Source organism: Camelus dromedarius, chromosome 8 (assembly GCF_036321535.1).
Source record: "Camelus dromedarius isolate mCamDro1 chromosome 8, mCamDro1.pat, whole genome shotgun sequence".
Lineage (NCBI taxonomy): Eukaryota > Metazoa > Chordata > Mammalia > Artiodactyla > Camelidae > Camelus > Camelus dromedarius.
This window is the reverse complement of record NC_087443.1, coordinates 31,654,431-31,677,798: the sequence shown is the minus strand read 5'-3', so window position 1 is coordinate 31,677,798 and position 23,368 is coordinate 31,654,431. Positions and strand designations below refer to the sequence as shown.

The following is a 23,368-nucleotide window of genomic DNA, read 5'->3' as shown; positions in this document are numbered from 1 at the left end:
CAAAGTTAATATTTTAAAGAAAGATTAAATGTATTAATTATTTTATTTAATCCTCACAAAACCCCTCAAGGCAGGTATTATTGATCTTCTTTTACAAATGAAGGAATCAAAGCTCAGCAAGTTTAAATTTGTTGGTCCCAAGACCCACAGCCAATAAATAACTGACCAAGATCTTCTGACTCCCGATCTAGTACTTTGAATTTCCATTTACTGAAACACTTGCTTCTAACATCTCTGGGTCTTCCAGAAAAATATTATTCCTATTCCTGCCTTTAAATTGACAGTTGTGTAATATCCAATGGAAACAACACAAATATTCATCACTGCTTGAATGGACAATCACAAAAGACCCTGAATAACCAAAGCAATCTTGAGAAAGAAGAACAAATCTGGAGGCATCACGCTCCCTGATTTTAAACTGTATTACAAAGATATACTAGTCAAAACAGATGATACTGGCATAAAGCAGACACAAAGATCAATGGAACAGAATAGAGAGCCCAGAAATAAACCCAAACATATATGGCCAATTAATTTATGACAAAGGAGCCAAGAATATACAATGGGGAAAGACTATCTCTTCAATAAATAATGTTGGGAAAACTCATTGGCCATAACACAAAAGAATAAAATTGGACCACTAGCTTACTTCATAAAAACTAATTCAAAATGGATCAGAGACTTAAATGTTAAGACCTAAAACCATAAAAATCCTAGAAGAAAACAGGTGAAAAGGCCCTTGACATCAGTTTTGGTAATGATTTTAATGGACTTGACACCAAAAGCAAATGTAGCAAAAGTAAAAATAAACAAGAGACTACCTCAAACTAAAAAGCTTCTGCAGTGCTCACTTTGGCAGTACATACACTAAAATTGAAACAATACAGAGAAGATTAGTAATGCCCTTGTGCATATTCGTGAAGGTCCTACTGTATAGCACAGGGAACTATATTCAATATCTTATAGTAACCTATAATGAAAAAGAATATGAAAAAATATATGTGTATGTAAAACTGAATCATTATGCTGTACACCAGAGACTAACAACATTGTAAATTGTCTATACTTCAATTAAAAAAAAAGTCTTTTGTTTAACAAAGAAAATCATCAACAAAATGAAAAGGCAACCTACTGAATGGGAGAAGATATTTGAAAATTGTTTATCTGACAAGGGGTTAATATTCAAAATATATAAAGAACTCATACAACTCAAAAGCAAAAAAAAAAAATCCAATTAATAAATGGGTAGATCTGAATAGATAGTTTTCCAAAGAAGGTCAGATAAATGGCCAAAAGGCACATGAAAAGATGTTCAATATCGCTGATCATTAGAGAAATGCAAACAAAATCACAATAAGATATCACCTCATACTTGTTAGAATGGTTGTTTTCAAAAGGACAAATAACAAGTGCTGATGGTCATATGGAGAAAAGGGAAGCCTTGGGCACTGTTGGTGGTAATGTAAATTGGTGAAGCTACTATGGAAAACAGTATGGAGTTTCCTCAGAAGATTAAAAATAGAACTACCATTCGATCCAGCAATTCCACTTCTGGGTATTTATCCAAAGAAAGCAAAAACACTAATTTGAAAAGATAAATGCACCCCCATGTTCATTGCAGCATTATTTACAATAGCCAAGATATGGAAGCAACCTAAGTGTCCATTGATGGATGAATGGATAAAAAAAATGTGAGATGGATATATACATATACGTACACACACACACACACAGAGGAGTATTTTTCAGCCATAAAAAAGTGAAATCATGCCATTTGCAACAACATGGATGGACCTTGAGAGCATTATACTAAGTGAAATAAGTCAGGCAGAGAAAGACAAATACCATATGATCTTGGTTATATGTGGACTCTTAAAAATAAAAACCAAGCTCACAGATACAGAGAACAATTGGAGATTGCCAGAGGCAGGGAGTGAGGGCACAAAATGGGTGAAGGGAGTCAAAAGGTACAATCTTCCACTTATAAAATAAGTAAGTCATGGGGCTGTAATATACAGCATGGCGACTATAGTTAATAATACTATATTGTATATTTGAAAGTTGCTAACAGTAAATCTTGAAAGTCCTCATCACCAGAAAAAAAATCTGTAACCATGTATGGTGGTGTTAAACTTTTTGTGGTGATAATTTCACAATATGTACAAATATCAAATTATTATGTTGTACACCTGAAACTAATATAATGTATGTCAATTATACCTCAATAAAAAAAATACATGAATGGACAAATTGAGGCATAGCCATACAAGGAAAACTATTCAGCAATAAAAAGAAAGAACTATTGATATGCACAACAACATAGTTGAATCTCAGAATGATTATGCAGAGCAAAAAAAAGCAGGCAAAAAAGAATATATACAGTTTGATCCATTTATATAAAATTTTAGAAACTGCAAACTAATCTGTAGTGACAAAGTAGATTCGTGGTTGCTTAGGGATGTGCGTAGAGGGAGGCTGGGATTACAAAGAGGACAAAGATGATTTTGTAGTGGATGGAAATGTTTGAACTGTGGTGATGAATACATGTATCAAAACTGATCAAGTTGTACACTTTAAATATGAGCAGTTTAATATATCAATAAATCAGTAAAGCTGGGGGGAGGCAATTAAAGAAAAATGTATTGTTTTAATTTCCTGCAGAATCATCTGTGATTCTTCCAAAGAGCAGCCTATGTTTTCCATAATTCGAGAGTTCATTTAATTAGGTCAGTTTAATAATTTCTTAATTTTGATGGTAAGTGGTTTTCACAACACTGACACCTTTATGTTTAAATCTGGGCACTTTACAAAAAGCTGAGGAGGGTGTTATGATTCTTTCTCAGTAAGTGGCCTACGTTTCTCCAATGTCTGCAAAATTTTTAAGAGGAATAAACTTTTCCCTTACCCATTATTTTATTAGGCTTTGGAATTACAAGAAATGGAGAATTAACCATAGACTATTTTAATGGAAGAGAGCCTATTGTAAAGCTACACTTAGACTAAAATTGGAACTGGATTTCAAACTGGGAAGTCATCAGGGTCTGAGGCAACTCTAGGAATTAGCTGTCCTTTCAGAGCATGCTCTCTCTTTTATAGCACCTTTTCTCTCTACTTCTCTACTCTATTCTCCTCCCTCTACTCATTGCTTTATTCTCTCCTTTTATCTTGCTGTGCCTAAAATATCTTTAGTTTGCCCCTCCAGATCCACCCTTCACCCTTCTCCACAGTGCTGTCTTTCCTGGAAGCCTGGCCTATATAGATTATAGCAACAGAGTAAGGTCAGTGTAGTTATTCTCTTGGCTCCCTCCCTGCAAGGTCATGTTAGGCAGACTGTATCCCTCATCCACAGATCACTGCTCCTCTCAGGATGACTCACTCTTCACAACTCTTCCCTTGCAATCTCTTCTTTCCCTCATTCCTTCAGGTCTGTGAGTGCTAATAGCTCCCTCGATACCTAGATTGGGTACTTCCACTATCACTGTGGTTCTCCTGCCCACACATTTGTAATTAGTTTCTTTGGAGATAAACTCTCCTCAACTTATCGTCACTTGCACATGCCATCTGTTTCTTGTTAGGACCCTGAGTTACATACTTGTTTATCTGGTTGTTTTTTGTTTTTTGTTTTTTTGGTTTTTTTCCTGTCTTTTATCTCACAGCTTCTGCTTCAGTTTGCCATAATCCACCACAGTTCCAATTCTACCCTTACCGGCCATTCTCTGTATTTTCCAACTCTAGTATTTGAATGAGAAAATTTGAGCCAATTGACTCATTTTGATTTTTCATGCCAGGCTCTATAGGAAGACACAGGCTAGCCTAAGGACTGGCAGCTCTTAGGACAGGTGTTTGTCGCCAGGCCACATTACCTGGGGAGGGAAAGTATGAAACAGAAAAGTAGCATCAGGGACCATGGGTGAGATGATTTCTCTTAGAAAGTAATTTGAGTATGTTAAGTATAATAATCAACATGAAAAGAATTAAGGATGGATAAAATATTCTGGTTACTCTTAACTGTGCCAATATTTGGTAATGTACTAATATCCATTCTCCTATGGCCTCATCACATTAAACTTCCTTGTTCTCATCATTTGTGATGACCCTGAGGAATCCAAGACTTGAAGTTGATTGAAGTCATGGTCTCAAGAAGATTGCATAGGCAGCTGAAGTACCAGAAATAATACAGGCTTTAAAGCCAAAGAAACTTGGATCAGAACCCTAAAGCTGCTACTTATTTGCTTTATTACTGCTTTAAACTTCCATTTCCTCATCTGTAAAATAAATATACTTATATCTACCTTATAGAGTTGTTATGCAGATTAATGAAGGCATATGTAAAGCATAAAACATAGTACTAGATACTAAGTAAATGGTAATTATTATAATCTCATATACTTGTTTTAATTAAGCATTCACAGCAAAAGCTTTTGGCTTAATTTAGGAAAAAAACTAAAGGGATGGGAAAGGAGAAAAGAAAGCCATTTATTACTCCTTTCCCTATCTTGCCCCACTTAGCTGCAGGTACCTAAGATCTTCTAACTTTGTGAGCTCAGTTGCACCAAATTTGAGTCAATCCACATCAAGCCTAATAGTATATTAGAAATATAACTTCCACCAGCAAATGAGTCTGAAATCAATCTTGCTTTGACAAACATATCCTATATACCTACCATATGCCTTTAGCTCAACTCTCATTGTTTTGACTGATCTGTAGCATATTCACTTTGATTGTTGACTTGCATTATTTCTTCCCTTAGGACCAGTATCCTAACATGAACCCTAGCCTGGCTCTCTGGGGCTCATGAAAAAGAGATGCTTATTCTAGCACTTGGCAGTCCCTTCTCTCTGGAGCTGACCCAACCTCTGTGTCCCCAGCTGATGGCTAAGAACCTCCTTCAAACTGAAAAGACCCTACTAATCCTACTTATATCCTTATTTGTCCAAAGCCAGTTTGGCAAATAGGTTTTATACCAGGTAACAGCAATTTACTGGTAGTTGCTTCCTGGAGCACTGTGTTGAGAAGTAGTAGAGGCCTTTTCTGGCTGAGTAGGCAATAGAACCATAACTGACAGAGAAAGTGGTCGACATGAAATCAATTCCCCAACCTGGAAGGGAAGGGTGGTGGTGCCACACATTGACGTTGGCTCAGAGATTCCTGCTGCAGGCAGGAATCTGTGCTAGATTTAGACTCCTTATGTATTAATTCCAGCCGTTGAGCCTGAGTTTTTCCACATGCATTTGTGCTATGATTTGGACTGAGGTTACCTTCATAGTGGTGACCATTCCAGGCAGCAGGGGGCCGTGGCTGACAGTCATTGTTCTTCTCAAGGCAGGGTAGCCCACTCTACCCTTTAGGCTTAGGGTGGTGGTAACAGCTTCTCACTGTTAGAAACTCTGTGTTACTTCACTGTCATCTGTGGTTCCCCTATACTCCACCTATACTTTTATAAATGATCTCTCCTCAAATTATCCCATTTTGAGCTTGCCTGCCACCTGTTTCCTGTAGGTACCCTAACTAACTATGCACCGGGCACTGAAGATATAACAATAAACAAAGATTAAAATTCCTACTTTCTGGTAGTTACATTCTAGCCAGTTTTAAAATGGCTTATGGTCAGGCCTGCATTAGCTATAGTCTTGCCTGTCCAAAATTTATGTGCCTGTCTTGTCATTAGTCACAATTAAGGAAGTCCACACATGTGCCTACAAGTATATTTTTTGTGTAAACATGTATAATTAGGGCCTAAGGAAATCCTCAGGGTAGGACTCTCAGACTCCCTCAAATCTCTCATATGTTGCCTTCATTTAGTCAACAAATATTTATTAAGAGCCCTGGGCTCAATACACGTAAGTTGCTTGTTACCATGTTGTAGGTGTGCTACAGGCCAAGGGGTGAAGGGTGGGTAGGGAAAAGGAGGGTACACAGATGAGTAGGAAAGGTTGTGTGAGAAATAGACCCATAAACAATCACTGCACAATGTAAAAAGACTATAATAGAGGTTTGTGAGAAGTGCTATGAGAGTATAGAGGAGATAATGACTTAATTCATTTTGGGGATTGGGAAAGTCTTCTTGGAGGTGTTGTTTAAGCTGAGCTTGGATGGGTGAGTAATACTCTGCCAGAAAGAGGAAAAGGGAAGGGTGTTTAGGGAGAGGAAAGGAGCTTTGGAAAGTCTTAAAGGTGTGTCAGAAAATGACAAATAGTTTGCTTTGCAATGTGGAGTACCACATTGGGGATAGTGGCAAGGAAGGAGACTGGAAAAGGAATGCAGGGTCCAGATGTTGAAGGGGAGTTGTGTGTGAAGTGTTTGGAATTATTCTAGTAAGTAACAAGAAACTCTTAAAATAACTTTAAATAGAGAAGTAAAATAATCAGATTTATGTTTTAGAAAGAAAATTTGGGGAGTAGTGGATATGGAAAAAGATTAAAAACACATAGGATATGTAGATTTTTATTGCAACAGTGTAGGAGAAAAGTGATGAGGGCCTGAACTAAAACAATGACAATGGAAATGGAGACATAAGGGGTGGTGAATTTCACTGATGTTTAGAAGGTAGAATCAAAAGGTTCTGACTTATTGGATATGGATAGAGATGGAAAGGGAGGAAATCGAGATGGTGCAAAACAGATGGACAACTAGTCACTAATTTGGTTAAACAGAGAAAGAGAAACTGAAATCTATTTTGCCAAAGGAGAAGCCAACAAGCAAGCTGATTATGTTGCAACAGCTGAAAAAGTTCAGTAATAGGAGGTATCAGGTTTATCAGAGGCTGAGGAGTGAGTGAACACAGGTGAGTAGGCTGACAGTCTGATGTACAAAGAGTGTCAGACTCACAGATTCTCTGTTCCCCTGGCAAGTATCCCTTCACTCTAGCAATATCTTTTTTCTTTTTTTGAATTTTGAAGGATTTAGAAACATCATAGTAACTTGACATATTGTATAGCTTTACATTACTGTGTTTCACTAGGTATTTAGAGGACATTTTAACATATTCAGACTAGCAATATCTTCTTGAACTCAACTAGAAAGGCCTTGAGACAGAGATATTAGGCAAAGTAGAGGGCCTGAATGAGACATAAAACTTAAAAAGAGGATTAAGTGAGTCTCCCAAATCCTGAGACTACACCCTCCCCGCTTAATTCCTAGAATGTTAGTACCCAGTCAGTGCTCCCAAGCAGCAGCCTCTGACCAGCCTCTCCCCCTACAGGAATGCCCACTAGGCAATAAGCCTCACTCATACACAATAAACTTGCAATCAGGTCTTTCAGTCCCTGACTCTTAAATATGAATGGACACTCAAGAATCACTAGAAAGTGAAGAGACTCTGTTAACAAGTGAGCCAGAGATAGATGCAGAGAAAAGGGCCTTGGAGTAAACAGAGTGAGTACAGGGAGCTGAAGAAAAAATATTTCTAAAAATTAGTTTCCTCAGATAAAAGAAGAGATTTCATTCATGAAATAGGAACAGTTTGCTTTTAAAAAAAACATTTAGAGAACAATAAATAACTCTGGTAAATTAGACACATGATATAATTAAAGATATACAGGAACTTCCTAGAAGTTAACACAAGAAGTCAGAGATGAAGAATAGGAGAGAAGAGATAAGAAAATGAAAAAATCAATCCAGGAGGTCCCACATACAACTGTGAAAGAACAGAGAAAATGGAGTGGAAGAAATGATCAAATAAACAACACAACAAAATCATCAAAACTATCCATCAAGTGTAACAGTAATGACATTTCAGACTGCAAGGACTAAAAAAAAAATATCTCCTATATACTCTTTCTCAGGAGGCTACTGGAGGATACCCAAATGCAAAACTAAACCAAAAAAAGAAGAAAAGAGATTCAGGAAACATATTTAATACAGCAGGAAGGTGAAGAGAATCCCAAGGAAAACCGTGAAGGTGCATCTCAGGATGACAGCAGCCATAGAGACAACACCAAATCCAAACTGGAACAGGGCACAGGGTTCTAGAAGAAATTACTCCAGGAGGGAAAAACAACAACAACCAGATACAGTGAGCACACTGAAAAGATAAAAATGGCACTTTACCATTTTGGTTTTTCTCCCAAAAACATATAACCTCGATCTAACCACGAGAAGAGTATCAGACAAATCCCAATTCAGCGACATTCTACAAAATACTTGAGCAGTACTCAAAACTGTCAAGGTCATCAGAAACGAGGAAGCCTGAAAAACTGTCAGATGTAGGTCCAAGAGGAACCTGAGGAAGCATGACTGCAAAGCATAATGTGGTACCCTGGAACAGAAAAGGGAGAGTAGGTAAAAACTAAGAAAATCTGAATAAGTTATGAAGTATAGTTAATAATGTATCAATAGTGGTTCATAAATTATAACAATTAGCTAATTGTAACAATAATGTACCATACTAATGTAAGATGTTAATAATAAGAGAAACTGATTATAGTTTAGGAGACACCTCTGTACTTTCTTTACAATTTTTCTGTAAATCTAAAACCATTCTAAGTTTGTTTTTTAAAGAGCTAACTGGGGAAAGTGGGAGACAATCATAAAGTTCAGAAAAGCTAAGAAATTATATAAAAATGCTTTCATAGTATATCTCATGGCTCAGCACTGCATAGTATTTATGTAATCCTAATAATGTAAACACTAATTATCAACTTCATGAAACATCATGATATAATTGAATTTAGAAAGAGAAGTAAATATGTAGGTGTAGGTGTAAGATTTTCAAACCCTCATCTTCTTTAGAAGGAAGTCAGTAAATAATGTCTAAAATAGAAAACTCAAGAAATAACAGCATACATATATTATTTAGAAACATGGATGAAGGCAAGTGCCAGTAGAAATTGTTTTTAAAGTTGAAAGTGGCCACCTCTGGGTAGCTAGTTGCTGGGAAAGTTTTGGAGAGGAGGGGCAGTGTTTCACCATTTTTGTTATAATCATTTTAGCATTATTAACCTTTAAATCTATGTTATATATTACCTTAATTTGATAAAAAAATAAAATTTTAAAAAGAATGGAAGATATTTAGATTGAAATGGGGAGAGAACGATATTTCTTTGATGGTAATGGTCTAACAGTTAAACCTATGGTAGTTAATAAAAGGGAGCAAATGAGATGTCCCATTTGTTTTGAACTACTTTGAACTTCCTTACCTAGGTATGAAGGGATATTTTAATACTGTGACACAAGACAGAAATCATTGTTCTAGAACTAAATGATCTTAGTCTTTTATTTTTCCAATCCTGGCATTAAGTCAGGTAGATGATAAAAGACAACAACCTCCTGCTGGGTTGTCATGAATGCACTAGTCTACATATCTTTTGAGAATCAGTGCCTACACACATCCACGTAGGTTGACAGTTTGAACCCCATAGCTACTGGCAATGATATTAAGGACAACTCACTGTCCACTACATCTGGGCAGGATAATACCACTAGTCTAGTTGCAGTTTCTTCTAAAGTTCACTATCGTAAAGAGGGGTAGATTCACGACAGGGAGAGGCACCAAGTTCGCTGTTACCTTCTTGCCCTTGTTATGGCTTAGGGCTTGCCATTAGAAGGGTAATACATGAATTAGCAGCATTAGAAACACTTGGAAGCTTGTTAGAAATGCAGAATTTCAAGCCCCATCCCAGTCTAACTGGTTTAGAATTTGTGTTATAACAAGATCTCTAGGTGATTCAGACGTACTGTAAAGTTTGAAAACCACTGATCCAGGGCATGTTTTTCCAGCCGCAGTTGCAGCCCATTAGTGGGTCATGAAATCAATTTAGTGGTTCTGCCACAAGCATTTTTTAAATAAATAAAACAGAAAGTATCAGAGTGCATTGCAATTATAAGAGTATTATTTTGTGAAACTCTTGCTTTAGTTAATAAACATGTTTATATTTACTGAATCCTGATGTAATATGTGGGTCCTGGTCAAAAAAGTTTAAAAGCCTCTGTTCAGGGCACTGTTTCTTCAAATGTTGTCTGCGTGGGAATTCCCAAAATTTAAATTTAAATTAAACTAAAATTAAATTAAAATAAAAAATTTAAGCTCACAGTGAGGAAGGAACAAGAACTTGTATTTTAAACAAGTACTCCAGGTAATTCTGGTTCTGATGCACACGAAATTTGAGAACCACTAGTCTGGCAGTGATTCTCAGACTTTAGTACACATTAGAATCACCTGGAGGGCTTGTTACACCACAGGCTTCCAGACTTTCTAATTGAGTAAATTTGGGGTGTGGCCCAAGGATTTCAGTTCTAATAACTTCCCAGGTGATGCTGATGCTGTGAATCTAGCCACCACAGGTCCAGAAACATCAAAATACAGCCCTGAAGGGCTTGATGTCAGGATATTTGCTTCAAGCTGAATTATTTCTCTAATTTATGGCTAAACTCATCAACTCAACAAATACTCCCATTAATTTTATACATCATCCCAGTATCATCATATAGCAAAAGGCCCTTTCTTAATTGTTTCAAGGAGGATCTCAAATGAATATGTACAGCTTTTTACTATTCTAAGAATCATGTTTCTATCCAGGCAAGAAATATACACCTTTTGCCAGTTTCTCTGTTCTCCTAGTGCACCTTCTACAGTCATCAGATTTGCACTCAAACAGGAATGTGATTAAAATTCAGAATTTGTGGACTTTTTTATTCACAGATTCTTTTAGATGAGTACTACTCAGTGCATGGTCCTGGGATAGGCAGCTTCCCTCTCACCTAAGTGTGCATCAGAAATGCAAAATTTCTCACAACACCCAGACCTACTGAATCAGAATCTCTGGGGTGGGGACTAGTCATCTGCTTTGACAAGCTCTCCAGGCTGTTCTTATGCACCGTAAAGTGCAAGAAGCACTGCACTAGGTCACTTATAGTTGCTAGAGGCCCCTGTTAAACTGAGATATCTCTGTATCACCACACTTAGATTCATCTACGCTACTGGGGAGCCCAGAAGCAATATTTACTTTGAGGGTGTGACCCTGGATTTTCTGATGCAATGGCCAACACAGTGTACACAGCCTGTAACTATTAGTCAAACGTTTCCTATATTTATTGGAAATGTTCATGTATATACATGTCAAGAGTTTACCAAAGCAAGTTACACATCTGCATATTTTTATCTCCTGAAGCTTATTATCAGAAATTGTTTTCCTCCTTTGGCTGATACAGTGATTTGTTTTTTAACCTTCCAATATATACATGGAGGTTAAGTATCATGGAAATGTGTTAAGCTGAAGGTTATGGTGGTGGGTTTTAAAATAGAAGAATAATTTTTAAATCAGAGATTGAATAGAAACCTACATTGGATGTGTGTAGGCTGTTCAAGCATATGGACATTTATATCGTGGGCCAAAACCTGTCCTTAGCAACTCATGATCAACTCCTAATGAAGTCAGCTCATTACATTTGGTGCAATATAAAAGAGTTGGTGTTGCCAAAGAAACTTCATTTTTAAAAAAATTCCCTGAAAATCAATCACTTTCCTATCACATTGCTAGTGTAATTTCCCCCAATAAAGCCTGAAGCTGCTACTTTATATTTTTTTAATTGAAGTGTAGTTGGTTTACAATGTTGTGTTAATTTATGGTGTACAGCATAGTGATTCAATTATAGGTATATATATATTCCTTTTCATATTCTTTTTCATTATAAGCTATTACAAGATATTGAATATAGTTCCCTGTTCTAAACAGTAGGAGGTTGTTGTTTATCTGTGTTTTGTATAGTAGTGTGTATCTGCAAATCCTGAACTCCCAATTTATCCCTATCCTCTCTTTCCCTGTTGATAACCATACGTTTGTTTTCTATGTCTGTGAGTCTGTCTCTGTTTTGTAAATAAGTTCGTTTGTACCATTTTTAAAAAGATTCCACATATAAGTGATATCATAAGGTATTTTTCTTTCTCTTTCTGGCTTACTTCACTTAGTGTGACAATCTCCAGGTCCATCCATGTTGCTGCAAATGGCATTATTTCTTTTTATGGCTGAGTAGTATTCCATTGTATGTATATGCCACAACTTCCTTATCCAATCATCTGTCAGTGGACATTTAGGTTGCTTCCATGTGTTGGCTATTGTAAATAGTGCTGTTATGAACATTGGGGTGCATGCAACATTTCAAATTAGAGTTTTCTCCAGATATATGCCCTGGAGTGGGATTGCTGGATCATATGGTAAGTCTATTTTTGTTTTTTAAGTAATCTCCATACTGTTTTCCATCACGGCTACACCAGACTACACACCCACCAACAGTGTAAGAGGGTTCCCTTTTCTCCACACCATCTTCAGCGTTTATCATTTGTGAACTTTTTAATGATAGCTATTCTGACTGGTGTGAAGTGATACCTCATTGTAGTTTTGATTTGCATTTCTCTGATAATTAGTGACATGGAGCATTTTTTTATGTGCCTATTGGCCATTTGTATGTCTTCATTGGAGGAATGTTTGTTTAAGTCTTCTGCCCGTTTTTGGATTGGATTTTTTTTTTGTTATTAATTTGTATGAGCTGTGTATATATTCTGGAAACTAAGCCCTTGTCAGTTGTGAAGCTGCTACTTTAGCACAACATACCTAATATCCCCATTAAGCTAACAACGTCCAAGACAATCTGGAGATTGTGTAGTGTGTGTGTGTGTGTGTGTGTGTGTGTGTGTGTGTGTGTGTGTGTATTTACTACATTTCAATACAAAGTGAGAACAAATAGTTTTTTTAAACCTATAACTTTTAGCTCCTTTTTTTACTTCAAAGAGTAGCAATTAGTCTTAGCAATATTCTTTCTAGTAATTGGTTACCACAATATATAGATGGGTTTTGCTTTCTGCTTCACATTGATACCCAATTTGTTGCAACCTCTAACTTTGTGCAATGTACACTAAGCAGCTTGCTTCCTATTTCCAACTACCTGCCAGAGCACTGTATCACCATTAGATATTTGTCTATTACTGGTGACAGATACATTGCAAAAGGCCCAGAGTAGCTGCAAAAAGTGCAGAAGTCTTAAAAGTACTATAAGCCCCTGTGAGCCAGATGGCTTAGCTATACAGTCTCTAGTTGTAAATTAGGACAGTGAGTTGTGTAATGGTTAAGAGCATGGGTTTTGGAATCAGATAGGTCTAGATTTCAAATCAAAGCTTGCATATTTACAAGCTGTGTTACCTTAAGCAAGTTACATAAATTCTCAGAGCTTCATTGTTCTCATCTGGAAAATGGGAATAATCATAAATAAGGTTTTCATGAGGATTAAATGATATAATACATCTAAAACACTAGCAATGCCTGGCATGAAGTAAGTGCTCAGTAATTGTTAGTTATTATTACCATTGTTAGTAACTATGTTATAATTTCTTAGGTCACAATGATTTATTAATGGAGAATCCTGGATGGTTATGTACCTCAAAATGTAAACCTGTCTGCCCTGAGATATAGAATTAGTTTATTGTCTTCATGTTGATTCACCTTTTTCTGCTTTGATTGTATTTTTCCTCTTGTGAGCAAAGTCATGCTTTATAATAATTATATAATTGTATGGTAGCATCTATATCAAATATCTGGTTACAGGGAACCTCATGCCATGGATGAGGCTTGCTCTCTTGGAGCACATTAGCTTTGAATCTGTTCTTGGCAGGAAGATTGTTCTCTCTTCATACCCTGCACTATTTTCCTACTGATGTTGATTTTGATTCAAAATATTTCTCTTTCGTCTTTTGGTGTTAAGTGGGTGCACTACTGCATCAGAAATGATTGTGGTCTTCTATGGGTCAGTGAGCCTGAATGTGTTCTTAGCTTTAAATATGTGTCAGCAACTACTTCAATTGTATAATGTCCAACTTCCCAGGAGGGATCTGGCAGTCCTAGTCTTGGAGTTGGCTATGGTAGTGGGTTTTTGACCAGCTTCTCTGCTGCAGTGTAGAACTTAAAAATGGGGGGAATGGCATGAACAATCCAGAAGAAAGTGTGTGCTTACCTTTACGTATTCAGGAATCCACCTTCATCTACAAAGTAATTTGATTTTGGAATTGGCTGTGAACCAAAGAGCAGGCTACATTGCTGGCCTCTGGGTGGGATTTGGTATATCAGCAGTAACAAAACCTCACAAAGTATTTCAAAAACATCTGAAGAGTCTTAAATTAGAATAATTCCTAATTAAAGTTGATAGTATCTCTAAATCTTGTCTTATGTAGAACCTAATGAATTATAGGCATTTGTATCCTTTCATTCAATATATGAAAGATTTAAAATTACACTGTGGCAGATGGATAGCTTATTATATGACTCATTGGAAGCACAATAGGTCAGGAATGTTTATATTTGCCTAATACAACTCAAGCTTCAATATGAGCTTCTGCAAAGTAAAGCAAGCAGGGGATAGATTGGTGTATATTTTTTACAACTGCTTTTTTAAAAATTGAACTTTACTTGAGAATCTTAAGATGACTAATTTATATGTGCTACCTTATTAATGAAACTACTACTTGAATATAAGTGTGAATTCAGTATCTGTATCCTTAGTACATAGCACAGTACTTACCCTATTAAATGCTGGTTTCATGAATCACTGACTGAATGAATACACGAATGAGAAGGAGAAAAGGAGAAAAAGAAAGAAAAAGAATAAAAGGAAGGAAGATGCTTGGATGAATGGATGTGGGGTCATTTATCCCTGTTTTGAAGGTAGATAAATGATGAGTTAAAGTGACCCACTGATCAAAGTCAGAGTGACAATAAAATGAACATACTTAAGTGTTCTAGACTAAACATACTCACCCTTCCCCCCTTCTAGTGGGTATGTCTTATTCTTCAGGTAGTCCTCAATCTTAGCTGCATATTAAAATCACTGACAGTACTTTTTAAAAGATTTCAGTGCCCAATCCCCACCCTCCACCCCCATCCCAGTATTTTTTAAAGGGTGATTCCAATGTGTAGCCAAACTTGAGACTCAATGTGTTAGGGAATTATAATTGCTGTATTTTTCAAGGTTTAAAAAAAAAAGAGAGAGGAAAAAAGATACATTTGCCATACTTGCTTTTGTTTTTAATTCCAACGCTTTTAAAATTCAGTGTTAGGTATTTGCTATTCCAAAAATAATGTCTTAGTTTGTTTGGTCTGCTATAGTGGAATATCATAGACAGGGTGGCTTAAACAACAAAACCTTATTTCTCACAGTTTTGGTGGCTAGGAAGTCCAAGATCAAGGCACCAGCAGAATAGGCGCCTGGTGAGGGCCACTCCGTGGTTCATCAATGGCCATCTTTCTTGCTGTGTCCTCACATGGCAGAAGGGACAAGGGAGCTCTCTGCAGTTTCTTTTATAAAGACACTAATCCACTCTCATGACCTAATCACCTCCCAAAGTCCTCACCTCCAAGTACCGTCACATTGGAGATCAGGTTTCAGCATATAAATTTGGTAAGGAGGGGTTGCAGAAACATTCAGTCTGTAACAGATGAACACTAACAAGACACACAATAGAACAAGACATTCTTGTTCTGGTCTACATAACAACCTGTTGACCAGCAAAAGGGAGTTTGCTCACTGCTACAGGAGTCAACAGTAAAAAGATTTTTTTACCCGAAATTAAATATGCACCACAAGATTGGTTTGCCCAGTGTCACTGTAAGGGCAGGTTAGGTAACACGAAAGTTAAATCTTAAGGATGTTATAGAACATATTGGGAGGTGTCTAGATAATACAATATTCTGTTAGAACCGATGCATATAAGCCAGTACTGTTCTCTCTTGCTTATAAATATCATGACTCATCTCAGCTTGGTTTCTTTTAAGAATAGGATCTTACTATGGTGTTCACAGACAAGTGAAAAAAAATAATTACATGAAAGTCAACTTACATTTTCTTTTATCTCAACTACTGCAATAAAATTTCCAGCCAGAGGCCAATTTCAGATTCCATTTTTTAGAGTTGTTAATGATGTCTGCAAGTGTAAGATCCATGAGGGCAGGGACATTTTGTTTGTTTTTTTGTTTACTGCTCATCCCAGTAAGATATAGACTACTATGCACATAGTAGATACTTGTTGAGGATTTATTGAATGAATAAGTATTGTATTTAAGGTGTTAAATGGTGATTTCCATTTCCCAAGTAGTGAATAACTCTGTGGGAACTCCTTTAAGAACTTCATTATTGTTATTATTATTATGAGAGTCTAGAATGAATGTTGTAATGGATATCTATCATTTTAGTCCCTCCCACATCACTTCCTTCTCCTTCCTTCAGATGGTAAAACCCCTTTTTCCCGATGGGAACCAACTCATTGTAGACTCCTTCTCTTCACTGGCCATAGTGGGTGTGCAGTGACCGAGACCTGTCCCATCAGAAAATGATTACATCCCTTATTCGCTCCCACTCACTACCCTCCACATTTTGGTTCCTATTCCAAGACAAGTCACTCAGTCTGTCCTATGATTTTCTGCTGGAGCTAATAAGGAAGATCTGCTGGAATTAATTGTGGATACATTTTTGGAGTCTGGAGCCAATGACAGTCATCTTTCCCACTTTGGGACTAGAACCACCTTTCCCACTTTGGGACTAGAATCTAGAACAGTAGTGAACCTGTATGTAGTAATAAGCCAATTAGAGGCAAGCAGAATTGAAAGATGGAGAGAGTGAGAGAACTTGTTTTCTCATCACCAAAAACTCACACTATTTTTTAAACAGAAATATTCTTCTTGTTTTTTCTGATTATGAAAGTAATAAATGCTCATTGTAAAAAAATTCAGAAAATGCAAAAAATATGAAGAGAAGTAAAGTTATATTGAGATCAACATCTGCAAACTATCTTTTTTATATTATTTGCAAACATATTTAAAATTACATTTTAAAAATTTTAAACAAAAGTATGATCATGTTTTTTAAAAGTTCCTTTCATCAATTTATGTATCTTAAATATCTCTCCATGTCAGTAAATACAAATTTACATCTTTATTTTTAAAGACTATATAATATTCCATTGTGCAAACTAATTGTAATTTAGTTATCCACCTCTGTTGTTGCAGATAACTCTTAAAAGCTTTTGGTTGTTTTCTGAAAAAGTACTAAATCTTACATTGACTGATTCCTCATCACTTCCCCTTATTCTAAAAATTTCCCAGCATAATTCAAATAGTTGCAGGTTATTGGTTGGGGTGGGTGAGGTGGAAGCAGGCTATTTGAGCTGTAAAAACATAAAAAGTAGTGCTTTTGTAACCATGGGATCTTTCTTACCAAATTTTAAGCTTACCAATTTCATAGAAATGAAGAATAGGCATCATGTCCCTAGTGTTCAGTGCATCTCTTGGCTAGTTTCCAGATTCATTCAAAAACAGTGTTTACATAATGCCTGTGGCATAATATTTTGGTGCTGACTGTACCACTCTCTGATGACTACCAAATCTGTAATTATAAGGGTGTGGTTATTCAACAGCATGAGTAAACCCAATTCCACAGCATTTATGCTTTATTAAGATAACAAAGTAAGGCTTAGGAACTGGAAATCAAGTAATTACAGAGATCTAGAAAATGTATAAATATTCAGTGTAAAGAAACTTGACAAATCAAAAGCAGAAGATAACATGTTTCATAAGTAAGAGCTTATGAAAGCAAGGTAAGAAAATGAAATCATATCTCAAAGACTTTTAAAGTGACAAAAGGAAACATATAAATTAATAACTCTTGGACACGCTTGACATTCTTTTCCAATGTGGCTGGCTCCTTTTGAAATGGGAGCCAATTATGACAGAAACCAATATTATAATGAAATACCTTTGATAGAATCATTTTGAAAAAGAAACGTAGGGCACACAAAGCTGCTCTTTGCGAGTTCCCACTCACGCCTTATGCTTTCCTTTTACAAAGAGTGGCCTTGTTACTGTTGGGCAAGTCCAGTTTCCTGGTTATTTTTGGAGAACTAATGCCTTTGTCACTTAAAGAAACTTAGACACTGTTAGGAAAAACTGTGGGTAAGATTCTAAAGCATTACCATAGACTCCTAGGAAAATACTTCAAATTGAATATTTCTATTACCTTTTATCTGAGTTATACTTATCTATAGATAAGTTATACTTATCTATACTTATGACATAGTGGAGCCCTGTAGAGACTCATCTAAAAGCATGAAAGCTGACTAAGTCGTTCGTGTTAGGACAATGGAATTTAATTTTCACTTTTCCTCCCAGCTTTATGGACATATAATTGACAATGTAAAAATTATATATATTTAAAGTATACAACTTGATGTTTTGATATACATATACATTATGAAATAATTACTACAATCAAGATAATTAACATTTCCATCACCTCAATTAATTACCTTTGTGTGTGTGTTTGTGGTGACAATAAAGACCTACACTCAGTAAATTTCAAATATACAATATAATATTGTTAACTATAGTTACATTCTCATACATTAAATCTTGCATAACTAGAACTTTGTATCCCTTGACCAACATCTCTCCATTTCCTCCCCTCCCCCAATCCCTAGCAACCACCACCCTACTTTCTGTTTCTATGAGTCTATTTTAAATTTCACATATGAGACTCATGGTACATGGGAGTACAATTTTCACTTTTTTAAGTACCAAGAAATATGTATCATAGTTAGAGTCTTACAGAGTCTCTCAACTTTTCTCAATTTCTATATGGTATCTAAGAATTTTATTATTTTCAAGAAAGAAATAAAATTGAGAGAGAAAATCTTTCTTTTGTTAACTTCTAGGAGGCTCAAATGATACTTAGGCAAATTAATGTATGTTGAAAATAACTTGAATTAGGACAATGAGTACACGTAGCTCTACTGTTAAATTGTTCACAATGCTTAGGCTTAAGTTTCGGGAGTATTGTGAAAGGTTTATTGCAAGATACGTAATGTACTCAAAAGCATGTAAATTTATATTTTCAATCACTTTGAGTTTCATGTTCTTTGTATTTATTTGCTTCAAAGAGAAATATTTCCTCCAAATCATAAAATAGCTTCCCAGGGAAAACTTTGCGTAGACATTTTTGTCCCTTTTAAGTCTTAAAAAATCTTTTTCTGTCATACTTCTGAGACATTGAAGTGTGTCAGACAATACTGTACAGTTCAGTAGCATGAGTTAACTTTATATATATCTTTCCTTGTGGTTAATCTAATTAATAATTGTTAATATAATTAGTAATATTGCAGAAATAACTACTGTTCTATTAAAAAAAAAAGGACTATTATTTCTATCCAAGTCTTTGTAATAGGTACAATGATTCTAAAACTCGATCTGGGAGAATAATAATGCAAATAATAGAATGGAAAAACATTTTTTAATTATGAAAAAGGACTAAATCAATTGAATAGAATAATATACCCAAACTAATATATTAAGACAGGGAAGTACAAGTTAAAAAAAAAAGCCTACTACAGAAATAGTCCCATTACATATTGGAACTTACTGTGTGATACAGGGGATTTCATAAATCAATCCAGAAAGGAAGGACCATTTTGGAATGATGATCAATTTAGAAAAAAATTATTTAGATCATTCTCTTATACTATATATCAAAATAAATTACAGATGAATTAAAGAGTAGGTATAAAATATTAAACAATGGAATAACCAGAAGAAAATGGAATGGAATGTATAATAAGCCTCTGGAAGGTAATTATTTTTATAGTTAGCAATTTTTTAAAAAATCAAACGAAAATATAAACTGATTTGTTTTAAGTAACTGAAATGCATAGGCAACAACAGAATGGAAAAACCTGTAAAAACTATTAAATGTAAAGGCTATTAACTTTTTATGTAAAGAGCTCATATAAATTGATAAAAGTACACTAGACCTCAAAGAAATGGATAACAAATGACAATATTAGTGAACAAACATGTAGAAAAAAATACTCAACTTCACTAGTAATCAAAGAAATGTAAAGTAAAACAATAACAAAGTATCCGTTTTCACTTAGGAACTTAGTAAATATTGAAGCAATCATATCAAATAAACAAAGGTAAGATGAACAGGTACTTTCATACATCACTGAAGTGTTGATAAACCCGTAAACCATTAAAATGTTCCTGTCCTTTGACCCAGTAATTCCACGTCCTCATATCCATAAATATGTCTGGGGAAATAAGACTAATGCTCAAACCAAGTGATTCTGCTAAATTTGAAGTTTCTCTGAGCTATGGAAAACAATTTATAAAGACGTTTTAAATAAATAAGATTAAAGCTTTGAATAAAGAGCCAGTAGGGGAGAATGGGAAATGGAGAATTAATATATTTAAGGAAGGGGAGGGGGGGGGGACCAGTTTTGTAAACATTTAGAATCAGTGAAGTGGAAAGATTTGGGGAAATTGGGGATCAAACATGTATTTTTTAATAGTTCCCCTTGTCTTTTTAAAGTTTTTGTTGTTTTAACTGCCACATTTATAGTTAATATACATATTTTTATTCCTGCTTTTAAAAAATGAATCACTAAATTCTGTGCTTTTTCATTGTTGTCCATATGTATACTATATATATGTATACAGTAAAATTAAACTGTATTATTTTTCTAGCTGTCTCACAGGAATAGTGTCTTTAATACCTTCGATGTTTCTTTTTTATAAGGCCTAACAATATAATATAAGATCCTAGATACAGGAAGTTCTCACAAATATGCAGTCACTGCTTATGGCATTGACTAGTCCCCATTTTCTCCTTATCCCTTACAATATCAGATATACAAATAGGCAATCCAAAGCTGTTAATCTTCCCTGTTAACAGTTTCTAATTTGTCCCAGGTTTAATTCTGTTGAGGCTGTGATTGAATATAGATGCTAATCTCTTTTAGCTATTCTGAGTTTGGTCAGTAATTGAGGCCTTTTTCTTCCCCTATGTGGAATTCACTTATAAGCGAAATCTTGAAAAAATGACACAAATGAACTTATTTACACAACAGAAACAGAATCACGGACATAGAAAACAAACTTATGTTACCAAAGAGGAAAGTAGGGGTGAGGGATAAATTAGAAGTTTGGGATTAGCAAATGCACACTACTATATATAAAACAGATAAACAACAAGTTCCTACTATATAGCACAGGGAACTATATTCAATATCTTGTAATAAACTATAATGGAAAAGAATATATCTATGTATCTATCTATATCTATATATCTCTATATATAGATTATATATATCTGTATATGTATAACTGAAGCACTTTGCTGTACACCAGGAACTAACACAATATTATAAATCAACTATAAGTCAATAATTTAAAAAATATATAGCTGTGTTTAACACCTGGCTTGCAATATTATCCCGAAAATTTAGCAGTTGGCTCTTGCTAGCTAGTACAACTTAGCTGTAGCATACCAGTGGTTTTAACTTTGCTCCAGACTCTAGACCGAGCCCTCGTGTAGTAACTCAAATGAGTCTGTCTTTTATTTAGACCAACTCTGATCTCAAATACATGGAAACTAGATTCAAATTAGATTATTGGTATACACTGAACATTCCCATGTAGTTGCCATTGTGTTAGACTATGAGGATGCAAAGGTTAAAAGACTCCTCCCACAATCTTTCCTGTGTCAATAAACAGCAACTCTATTTTCAAGTTTTTCAGACCAAAAATCTTGATGTCATCTTTGACTCCTCTTTCTCTTCTGATCTTATTTCAAGTCCTTTAGCAAATTCTGATCCCTATACATTCAGAATATAACCAGAATAATATAACTTCTCACTCCTCTATCACACAAGCCTCTCTGATCTACTATCCTTTCTTACCTGGGTTACTGAAATAGTATCCTAAATGGTCTTGCTTCCATCTTGCCCCTTTGTGAACAATAGTCAGACTGATACTTTTAGACTGTTAAGTCACGTTGTGTTTTTGCTCTGCTCAGTACTCCCCTCTAACTTCTCATCCTACTCAGAGTAAAAGCCAGAGTCTTCATGATGATCTTCGGGGCTCAACTTAATTGGTGTCTCTCTCCTTATATCTCTGACATCATTTACTATTCTTCCCCTTTGTCGCTCTGCTCCAACTATGATTGCCTCCTTACTTTTCCTCAAATGTGCTGGGCAGGATCCTGCCTCAAGATGCGTGCATTTGCTGTGTTCTCTGCTTAGAACACTCTTCCTTAGACAGCTGCATGACTTTTCTTCCCTCTTGTCTTCTGCAAGTCTTTGCTTATAAGCCGTCTTCTCAGTGAGGACTTCTCTACCACCCTGTTTAAAACTGCAACGCCACTTCCCACCCCCAGCATTCCCCACTTAAATTTTCTCCATAGACTTATTTCTATTGACATACCATCTGTTTCACTTATTTATTTGTTTATTGTCTGCTCCCCCCTTAACTAAAATATAAGCTGCACAAGATCAGTGAACTTTGTTCTGCTCACTGCTGAGCTCCCAGTGTCTAGAGTAGTGTCTGGCATATACAGGTGCTTAATACAAATTTATTGATTGACTGAGTGAAGATCTATGCTCAAGGAGTTTAATAGATTTCCTATGTGTATTTTTTGTAATGAAAGTAACTAGATCTCCTACCTTTGGTTTCCAGTTTCCTAATGATTAATCCCCCTTGTTACCAGGCATCTACAGTTCTGACCTGCCTGCAAGGATCTCTGTCAGTTTTAAGCCAACCGTACATCTTGGGTTTTCCTTGGCTGGGATTTGTGGTACGTATGTTTCTCTCTTTCTTTTATAAAGGAAGAGAGAGATTTATCTTCCGGTTTCAGACCTGTCTTTGAATTAATATGATTTCATGTCTCAGTCTGAGAATTTTTTTCTTTGTCTGAGTTTTGGATCTGATAGCACTCTTAGGTGACAAAGAGATTATATAACAAAATACATTATCATCACAATCTTTAAAAATTAAAATGTGCTTTGTAAGAATAATACTTCTTTTAGTAATTAGATAGGATATTACTTGTTATCTATCAACCCTCCTATTATTTACATGAGATAGGTGAATATCCCTATAAAATTCTTAGGTTTGACACACACAAAACTAAATAGATTAGAAGCTATCTGTCAACTATTCTTAGATTTTAAGATCCCTCACTACCTACACACTTTTCTCAGGCATTTTACAAAAATCCTAGAATAACCAGGATCAACTGAATAGTATCCTCATTTGTTAGCTGGTATTTGCTAGTGAGATAAGATGGCTATAGACAACTCTGAATTAACAAGCAGTCTCTCATAAGTTAAGATGGTTGGGGGTGATAATGTGAATCAGAATTGTTAACTGCCAATAATAAAAAATTTTGTGAAGTAATTTTGGGTTTTTTGGGGGTAAACATATTCTCCATAGCCTATTTTATTTCTGCAAACATTCTGCAAGAATGGCAGTATAAGTAGTAATCTTTCCCAGGTATAATTGATATGGCTGAAACTCAGGAAGCACCAAGTACCTAAAAATACCAGTAGAAATAATAAAAAGG

General features: G+C 35.5%; 1 protein-coding gene and 1 pseudogene across 1 annotated transcript in view; both read left to right on the top strand.

Annotated features, from left to right (window-relative positions):
• The window catches only part of MCU (mitochondrial calcium uniporter), a 199,191-nt gene that overhangs the window by 8,878 nt on the left and 166,945 nt on the right, over positions 1-23,368 (top strand). Inside the window, exon 2 of the mRNA XM_064488075.1 lies at positions 22,514-22,600. The gene's annotated coding sequence lies outside the window, so the exon portion shown is untranslated. The remainder of the gene's footprint in view (positions 1-22,513; positions 22,601-23,368) is intronic.
• LOC116156101 (U6 spliceosomal RNA) lies at positions 844-937 on the top strand (annotated as a pseudogene).